At 42.1% G+C, this 9,497-nt stretch overlaps 1 pseudogene; it reads right to left on the reverse strand.

The window, feature by feature from the left end:
- Nucleotides 1–481: 481 nt before the first annotated feature.
- On the reverse strand, nt 482–9,153 carry LOC111157181 (annotated as a pseudogene).
- Between the last annotated feature and the right edge of the window lie 344 nt (nt 9,154–9,497).

Consider the following 9,497-nt stretch of genomic DNA (forward strand, 5'->3'; position numbering starts at 1 on the left):
CAGGACCCTGGGATCATGACCCGAGCCGAAGGCAGATGCTTTAACCCACTGAGCCACCCACGCGCCCCCCTAGTTAGTTCAGTTTATAATCCCACAGTTTTATAGGCTATGTATATGGAAAGGCAAAAGATGGGGAGAAGATGATAAGATTTGTTATAAAAGTAGTGTAACACAGCCTGGTAATGAAAGGACCTGTCTTTTGACTGTGTATTTGTGTTCCAAAGTTTGGTATTTCGTGTTCTAATGTGTTTCATCAAGCACAAGATGTTAAATAGATCGGTAGTTTTTGTTGAGTTTTCCCCATAACTATGTAAACAGATGTAATGAATTTTAATGCCAAAAATTGTTTTCAGGGAGATTAAATTTCTTTTTTTATTCAAATGTTATGAGATTAGCAAGTGCTATTTTAATAAAGAGAATTTTTTTTCATTTTGAACATAACCTCAAGATTTTATCAGCTTCATAAAACCAAATATGAAGCTTAGAACTGGATCACTTGGCCTTTTCTCTTCTTATCTCCTCCCGGTTCAAAATTCTTGCATCTCTTAATAGCCAGCATTTTCTTAGATATGTGGTTGGACTCAACACATTCAAGCTTCAGCACAGTCCTCTTTGTAGTTTTAGGGTTTTTTTTTTTCCAGAAAATCGGCTTAGTCTGCCTATCATAGACACTCTGCTTACTGTTATAATGCTGCTTTCCCTGGGCATACAGAGAATCCTTGTCCTTCTTGTATTGTGTCACTTTGTGGGATTGGTGGTTGCCACACTTCTTACAGAAAGTCTAGCAGGTTTTAGGAACATTCACCATGTTTGCAAGAACACTATCAGCAGGGAAGGCAATAATGAATATTTTGAATGAACCCATTATAATCCAGAAAAGCAATGAACCCAAACTCCAGAAAAGCAAATGTATTTGAATGAAAAACAGAGTTACTTTTAAGAATTTAGAGGCACCTGGGGTGCCTCAGTGGGGCACCTGGGTGGCTCAGTGGCTTAAAGCCTCTGTCTTCAGCTCCGGTTGTGATCTCAGGGTCCTGGGATTGAGCCCAGCATTGGGCTCCCTGTTCAATGGGGAGCCTGCTTCCCCCTCTTTCTCTCTGCCTGCTCTCCACCTACTTGTGATCTTTGTCGAATAAATAAATAATATCTTAAAAAAAAATTAGAATTATAAACTCAGAGTATGTCTCATGTATACCTGAGATTGTTTGATTTCATAAAAAAATTGTCAAATCAAAACATTTATTATTTAAGATGCTATAAATTAATCTGGAATATAAAAGCATTTATTAGAGATAATTTTTATCTCTATTGTTAAATAAATAAATATTTATTTTTTAAAAAAAATTTATTTATTTGACAGAGGGCACAAGCGGCTGGGGGGAAGGGTGGAGAGCGGCTGGCAGAGGTAGAGGGAAAAGCAGGCTCCCCAGGGCAAGGAGCCCAATGCGGGGCTTGATCCCATCATCTGGGATCATGACCTGAGCTGAAGGCAGATGCTTAACCAACTGAGCCACCCAGGTGCCCCTATAGACATAAGTCTTAAAAATATTGACCCCAAAGTGTCACTTACCATCCTACCAAGAAAATGAAAGACATTTAGGCGGGGCGCCTGGGTGGCTCAGTGGGTTAGGCCTCTGCCTTTGGCTCGGGTCATGGTCCCAGGGTCCTGGGATCGAGCCCCGAATTGGGCTCTCTGCTCCGCAGGGAGCCTGCCTCCACCTCTCTCTCTGCCTGCCTCTCTGTCTGCCTCTCTGCCTACTTGTGATCTCTGTCAAATAAATAAATAAAATATTTTAGGGAAAAAAAAAAGACATTTAGGCTGTAGAGACAAACTCAAAATACCTGTGACCCAGACTGGTTTGGCTTTGAAGCAGGTTGGACTTCCAGAGCTACACAGAGTGAAAGTGGGACGTAATGAGCCAGGCAGGACTTAGGCTAGCATACATCACCCAACAATAAGGAGGGATTAACATCACAGTGCCTTAAAGAAACCATAAATTTGAACTGAGTTGACATTGAATTCTTGGAACTGGCTAGAATTTGTAATCAGAAAAAAATCACCTTGAAAGCTAATTTCCCAAAAGGTAGCACCATTTGATATTGTTTAGCTATGAAGTACAAAAATAACCTGGGGACATGGCAGCATGAGTTACCAGGAAAATGTCTCATTCCTGTAATTAGGAGGGTGATATGCTTTGCTCAGAACAGAGTTCTGGTCCCTTAGGGGCTTGGGAACTGAGACAATGGGTCCATCATTTAACCTTTTCAAATGAACTTTATTAGTCCTGGTAAAGGAGGCTGTACATCATGGGTGTCCCAAGGCCAAGATCTTCCCAAGCGTATGTGGCCTGTGGTGGCTCATTTGGTTCCCATAAGTCTTGCCTTGGACATGACTAGATGATGTTGAAAGTATTGACACATTTAGTTGGGTTAGACAGGAGCTGATCTTTCTCATTGGGGTAACTAAAACCAGAATGAAACAGTTTTCCTTTGATTATTAATTATTAATTGAAAGAATGCTCAGTGAGCACTAAGATTTGGAGATATGGAGATGAATGGGACTTAGGGCTCCTGGTCTGGTGGGGAGACCCACATGCCAGATTTCTGGAAGAATGCTGTCATTCAGTGAGTGAAGGATTAAGAAAGAATAAGTTTTGGAGGACAGTGAGTTTCATTTGGAGACATTGAGTCAGGGGAAGCCTGTGGAACATCCCAGTAGAGATACCTGGTAGACATTTGGAACCGTATCTGAATCCTAGGAGAGAAGTCCAAATCAGAAGTCTGGCTTTGTGAGTCATCATTTTACATATGCTAATTGAAGTCACCGGCACTGAATAAGTCACACACAGACTGTAGAGAGTAAGGAGGAGAGGAGGATTAGAGCTGAATCCCTTGAGAATCCTTCCCTTTCAGTGGTGACATCTGATGAATGCTATTATCTAACTACACACTGCTCTCACATTGAATTTACATTTGAAAAGCATGAATAAACTTGCAAAACATATTCAAAGGGAGATTATCACCGCAACTACAGACACTGGACATTTTGAAAGTAAAATTTAAAATGTAGGCCAATAATAAAATCCAAAGTGTCTTCAGAATCAGAGCAAGTTAAAGCATTAGCTATATTAAGGGAATAAAAAAATGTAGTCAGAGTTCCTGAACTCAGAGTAAGCTCTAATAACTTTGTTCTTATGGGAAATATAGGACATAATATTTGAAGTCAGAACTGTCTTGAATTCATGGTTGAGATCAATATAGAACAAGTAACAAAAGGACCATTAAAACATAAACTGGGCAAATTAAGAAGTTATCTGGGATCCAGACTTATTGATATCCTTGACTGAGATGGGTTGAATTTTTAAATAAGTCTCAGTTATCGATATAATGGTGTAATAAACTTCCTCAAAACTTCATGGCTTAAGACAATGACAGTTTCTTATTTCTCATGGATTCTGAGAGTTGGCTGGGCTCCACTAGGTAGTTTTTCTGCTAGATGTGGTGTTGGCTGTATTCACCTGGGAGCTCAGCTGGGGCTGGAATGTCCAAGATGGTATCACATACACATCTGGCCTCTGCTGGAATGGTTAGGGGCTGGTTAGGCCTCTCTCTTCTTATTTAGCGGTGTAGCCTGAACTTTTTAACCAGTTAGCTGATTCCCCAAAACACAAAAACAGAAACTACAATTCCTCTTTTTAAAAAGATTTATTTATTTATTTTGAGAGAGAGAGAGAGAGAGAGAGGGAGAGAGAATGCACAAGAGGGAGGGGCAGAAGGAGAGGGAGAGAGAATTCCAAGCAGATTCCACACTGAGCACAGAGCCGGATGCAGGGCTTAATCTCATGACCCTGAGATCATGGTCTGAGCCGACACCAAGAGTTGGATGCTTAACAGACAGTGCCATCCAGATGCCTCAAAACTACTACAAGTCATCTTCTTTTTTTTTTAAACTACAAGTCTTCTTAAGGCCTTAAAGTTCTTACAGTTCTTAGGCGTACTAAAATGTCACTCTTGTCTCATTTTATTGACCAAAGCAAGTTACAAGACCAGTCCAGGGGAAAATAGCCTCCCCCTCTGATGGGAGGAGTGACATGTGTGTGCAGGGATAGAGGGAATTTTGGGTGGTCCTGTTTGGAAATGATCCACACAGAGCTGACTTCCCTTTTCAACTTGGCTGCAAGTCCGAGTAGGAGATGATGCTTGGTGCTCGATTCCGGGTGAACACTAAGAGTTCCTGGTGGCATTGTTGTACCTATAACTTTCTAATATATTTGGCTGAAAAAAATCCACCGAAAGGAAGTTCATAAAAACTTACAGGTCCTTCTCAAAACAGACCTTTGCCACTAAGTTACGTAAGTTTCTCTCTCTTCTCCTTCCTCTCAGTGTTGCTCAGCTTTATTTCAGTATCTTAGTCTTCTAATAAAGTAAAGGAATTGTTATTGTGAAATTCTATGAAAACATCTTTTCCAGATACATGATGGAAGTGGTGGTGGTGCTGGGAGTAGAGGAGGTATAATATGTTGAGAGAGTTATTTCAGGGGTGGCAGAGCAGGTGGTTTTGATGAAGTTTTAGAATATAGGTGAGGTTCAGTGGGGTGAGGTCTGGAGCCAACGACCAGGAAAAGATTCTTAAGACATCTTTGGTGAAAGATGGTGGTTTATGAAAGCACGGGGACAGGACCCATGGGCAGGAAGAGCTGCTGCCCTGGGGTTGTGAGGGGTGGTCCATTATATACTTGCAGTTTGGGAGAGGGTCAGGGATAGCATAAGTCTCTAAGGAATTTTGGAAGCAAGGTTTCCAGGACCTTGAGGGGGGCTAGCTGTTGTTGGGAAAAGGTCATTTATTACCGTTGAATAAAACCTTAGTTATGAGACCCTTCAGATATATATCGGTGGGCCGTATTCTTGGGGATGATTGCCAGCATGTATCTTGGAGGGTTTAAAGATAAAGGAAGTTCCTAAAGGAATTTTTATATGTTAAAGTAGACTTACAGGATCCTGGTTGGGGGTAGGGGTCGGTCAGGCTAGGATTGCCTTTTGCCCTTAGCAAAGTGTTAATGTGCAGGCAGTTGAGTCCCTAGAGGAAGGTCACTCTGCCTGTTTCAAGGACTGTCAGTGGACTCTAGATAGTAAGGAAATTTAGTAACTTTTCTTCTGCCTCTGTTTCCCACATCAGTTTGGGGAATGTGATCTGTATCATTAATTGGGTGTTCAAGGGTGCCAGTCACCAGTGATGAGGGAGCAGAAGGCAAGCCGAGGGCAAAGCACAAGCTAACACGCCCCCGCAGTCCTCCCCCGAGACAGAATATGTGTGATGTTCCTCAGGGATTCCTGGCTGCCCTAGAACAAAAGGGGAAAAACAAACGGTGAACTGATAGAGATCACAGTCATGCAGGACCTGAGTCTCCATCAGTTTGCAACTGTCTTAATGATTTACAAGAAAAAAGCAATCTCCAGAAACCTATAGACTCAGCTTCTTGGAGCCCTAACATCAGTCTCCCCTCCATAGGTTAAAAATTCTTATACAGTCAGTCACTTCTCAACAACCCCAGTGCAGCTCTTTCTGCCCACGGGTCCTGTCCCCATGCTTTAATAAAAGCACCTTTTTATGCCAAAGACATCTCAAGAATTCTTTCTTGGCTGTTGGCTCCGAACCCCAACACTTCAGACCACGTCAACCACTGCCCTTCTTCAGATGTGGAGTAAGTGTGTACCTCCATCAGGAATCTGGAGCTTGGCCAGAGGTCTCCAGCAGATAAGGGAGATTTGAAACAGAATGAGGTTGGATTTGTGAACATAGGCATTTTTCCTGGATGCTGAAGCACCGGCAGAGCTTGGTGGTCACATAGCTTAGAGTCAGATGAAGAAGTGGAAACAATGACTCTCAGGTGAAAGTATGACATTCACAGCCTTTGGTCTTTTCTTTCTTGCAACAGAGTTTTCAAAAAAGGCCCAGGTTGAGGAGGGAAAGGGGGGTGTGCAGAGAGAGATTGAGAGAGAGAGAGAGAGAGAGATAAGTGTAGTGGTATGGTTGTTTGTAGCACAGACTTCGTGATATTTTAGGAGGTGGTATGTATGATGGTTTGTGGAAAAGAGATATAGTCAAGGTGGCAGAATGGTGGGATTAGATAGCATGTGTGAGAGTGACTTCTTAGGTAGGATAGGGAAAAGCTCCTGGGATTTGGGGTTGCCTGAAAACTGGAAAGGAAGAGGGTCTGGAAAGAGGGTTTAACTAAGAGTTGTGTGGTCCTTGTGGTTGCATCCCTTTATGTAGAGATTGGGGTTCCTGGTTGGAAGATGCTTCTTTGACAGTGTACCTCTCAGGCTCACTGCTTTGATGACATTACCTATCTTAGGGAACTTCGGACCCCAGCTCTGTACTTGGGATAATTGACTCTTTTTGCATTATTCTTATCTTTTTGTTTTCTTTCTCCTAGTGGTTTCTAATGTAATTCTGGGAAATGTCAGTCTGTATCCACTCTGCCACGGAAATACAAAGAAAAAGATTTTCACTGAGTTGTTGTTCAGCTAAAGAGTGAGGGAGACAAGTACTGTGGGGCTTGAAGGTATAGAGCTCATCAAAATGAGATAACAAAAAGGTGAATACAAAGCCAGGGAGTGAGAGGGTTGGTTTCTTACCATAAGTTATCACTTTGCTGCTGTTAAATCCTAGTCAAGAGCCTTTCTTCGCCTTTAAGGGTTTTATCTGAGTGTTTTTGTCTTACAGCAGTGGTTTTCAACTGTAGCAGGAGGGGTCCTGTTTCGTTGAGAAGAGTTCCCTGTCTGATGCTGAAACTCTGTTCTCTTCCTTCTCCCTTCCTATCCAGTTGAGGAGGATTGCACCACGGATTCTCTACCAGCTGCAGAATAATATTTAAACTCATGCATCAAACATTCACAAACCTTTTTAATGTGGCTCCCCAGACCATACCTTGCACTTCCTCCCAGCTCAATCTGTTACTGTGGCCAGCATCTACCAGGCCTCGTACTGTTTCTCAGCTCCACTGCTTAGCGCTAATGTGCTTGACTCTTCTTCTTGTATCTGCCAAAGGTTTTCCCCTTCTTCAGGGCCCACTCAGGTCCTTCTTATTTCATGAAGCTTTCCATAAATGCTCCGGCCATACTGATTGGACCCTGTTTCTGAAAGGGAGTTAACAGGGGGGCCAGCAGTGGGAAGAAAGGGCTGTAAATGCAGAGACATAAATGAATTATTCACATGGAAACCTGTTGACAACCTCTTATAGTTGAGTTTATCTAATGACATTCATGCTTTCGACACAGATTTCTAGTGGTACGAATAATTTTTCTGCTCAAACGGTTCTGAAATCCCCTCTGCCCTCCCACCACAACTTTTGAAGTTTCTTAATGAAGGAAATGTCACGTAAATTGACCACATGACTACTACAGCCTGCAATTAGTTTATCACTGTAGACTTGGAAATGATTGTTGGTCCCAACAACCTTTGAAAGGTGTATGTCAAACAATGCTGTAGACTGTAGCTATATTAATTATAGGTAGACTACAGATTTGGCTTTCTTTTTACTTCCATGGCATTAATGACTATTGTTGAAAATACTGCATGTCCTTATCTTAGATTCTTTCAGTATGGTACATCTCTAAGACTTTACTTCCGAGTGAGTCATTTACATTGCTGAATACTACAGGTTTTTTTTTTTTTTTTTTTTTACTTCGCAGCTAAATTTTGAATGGCTTATCATCTCATCATTCATTTACCAAATAATAACTGAATGTGCCACATATTCAGTATTCTGCACAATTTATCACAGATACGGAGATAAACAAGGAGCAGTCCCTGCCTTTAAAGATCCTATACTATAATAGTGGTAGTAAGATATGTACACAAATAGCTATAGTATACATGTGAAAAGGAATACAAAGTAAAATAAAAAGGAAAAAAGGTGCTATGAAAAAGGCTTAGCTAGAAGTTTTTGGGCTGACCATTCACCATTGTTTGGGAAGATTATGGAAGGCTTTTTGTAAAAAAAAGATTTATTTATTTGAGAGAGAAAGAGGGAGAGAGCACAAGCATGTGCCCGGGGAGGAGCAGAGGGAGAAGGGAAAGAGAATCCTCAAGCAGACTTCCTGCTGAGTGCAGAGCCCAATGCAGGGCTTGATCTCAGGATCCCGAGGTTCATGACCTGAGCTGAAATCAAGTCAGACGCCTAACCAACTGAGCCACCAGGTGCCCCTATGGAAGACTTTTGACACACTTTCTCTTGGTTTGGAGGCACTGCACTCTGGTGGTTTTGTTCCTCTCTCTGACCGTTCTTTCTCTGACTCTGTGGTTGCATCTTCCATCCAGTGTTGGCGTTCTTCAAGGCTCAGTTCAGACTTTTCCTCTCTTATCACCCGATCCTTTTCTCCTGGGTCATCTCATCTATGCCGTTATTTCAGTAATTATCTATAAGCCCATGACGGGATGGTCAAACATAACCAAAGTCACGATCATCGGTTTTGAACCTCATCTTCTAATGAATGACACCACCATTCATTTGATTCCAGAAGCCAGAAACCCAGGATTCATCCTGGGTACTTCTCTCCTTCGTCCTTTTTTTTTTTTTTTTAAAGATTTTATTTATTTATTTGACAGAGAGAGAAAGAGATCACTAGTAGGCAGAGAGGCAGGCAGGGAGAGGGGGAAGCAGGCTCCCTGCTGAGCAGAGAGCCCGATGTGGGGCTCTATTCCAGGACCCTGAGATGGTGACCTGATTCGAAGACAGAGGCTTAACCCTCTGAGCCACCCAGGGGCCCCTCCTTCATTCTTTATTGTGGTCTATTACCAAGCCCTAGTAACTGTATCTTTTAAATACCTCTGAGATCTCTGTCCTTTTTCTCTATTTCCACAGCCTGCTCCCTAGGTAAAGATAGAACTATCACCCAGACCAGTGTGGTAGACTCTTCATTGGTCTCCCAGTGTCCACCCTGGTCTCTTTCCAATCCAGTCTCCACACAGAAGTCAGTACCATCTCTTCAAAGTGCAAGTGTGATCACATGCCCCCTCCACTTCTTGACCTTGAAGTTCTTCAGTGATTTTCCGTTGTTCTGTATTAAAAACCACAGTCTTACACAGCTCCAGTCTTGCTTACTGCTCCACCTCTTCTCAGAGTACTTTTTCATCATTCTCTGTGTCATGGCCAAACTGACCTTTTCTCAATTCTCTGAAAATACGATGCATTTTCTGTAACAGGGTCATAGCACACATTGTCCTCACCCTACTCCTCCAGTGCTTCATAAATCTTACTTGTGTTTTGGATCCCAACTCAGGTGTCACTTCCATAGGGAAGCCTTCCCTAGATTACTGTCTTTTATAACCATTTCTTTATTTCACAGCACTCATTCCATTTATAATCATATACTAGTGTAATTATTTGACCATGAGCCCCATGAGAGCAGGCGCCAGTTGGCAGGGTACACAACAAATGTTTGTTAAATACATGTTTTTTGATAAATGCCTAGCATTTGGATTTGGAGTCATG

The sequence above is a fragment of the Enhydra lutris genome, unplaced genomic scaffold, assembly GCF_002288905.1.
Source record: "Enhydra lutris kenyoni isolate GAN:26980312 unplaced genomic scaffold, ASM228890v2 scaffoldscaffold52, whole genome shotgun sequence".
In the NCBI taxonomy this organism is placed as follows: Eukaryota; Metazoa; Chordata; class Mammalia; order Carnivora; family Mustelidae; genus Enhydra; species Enhydra lutris.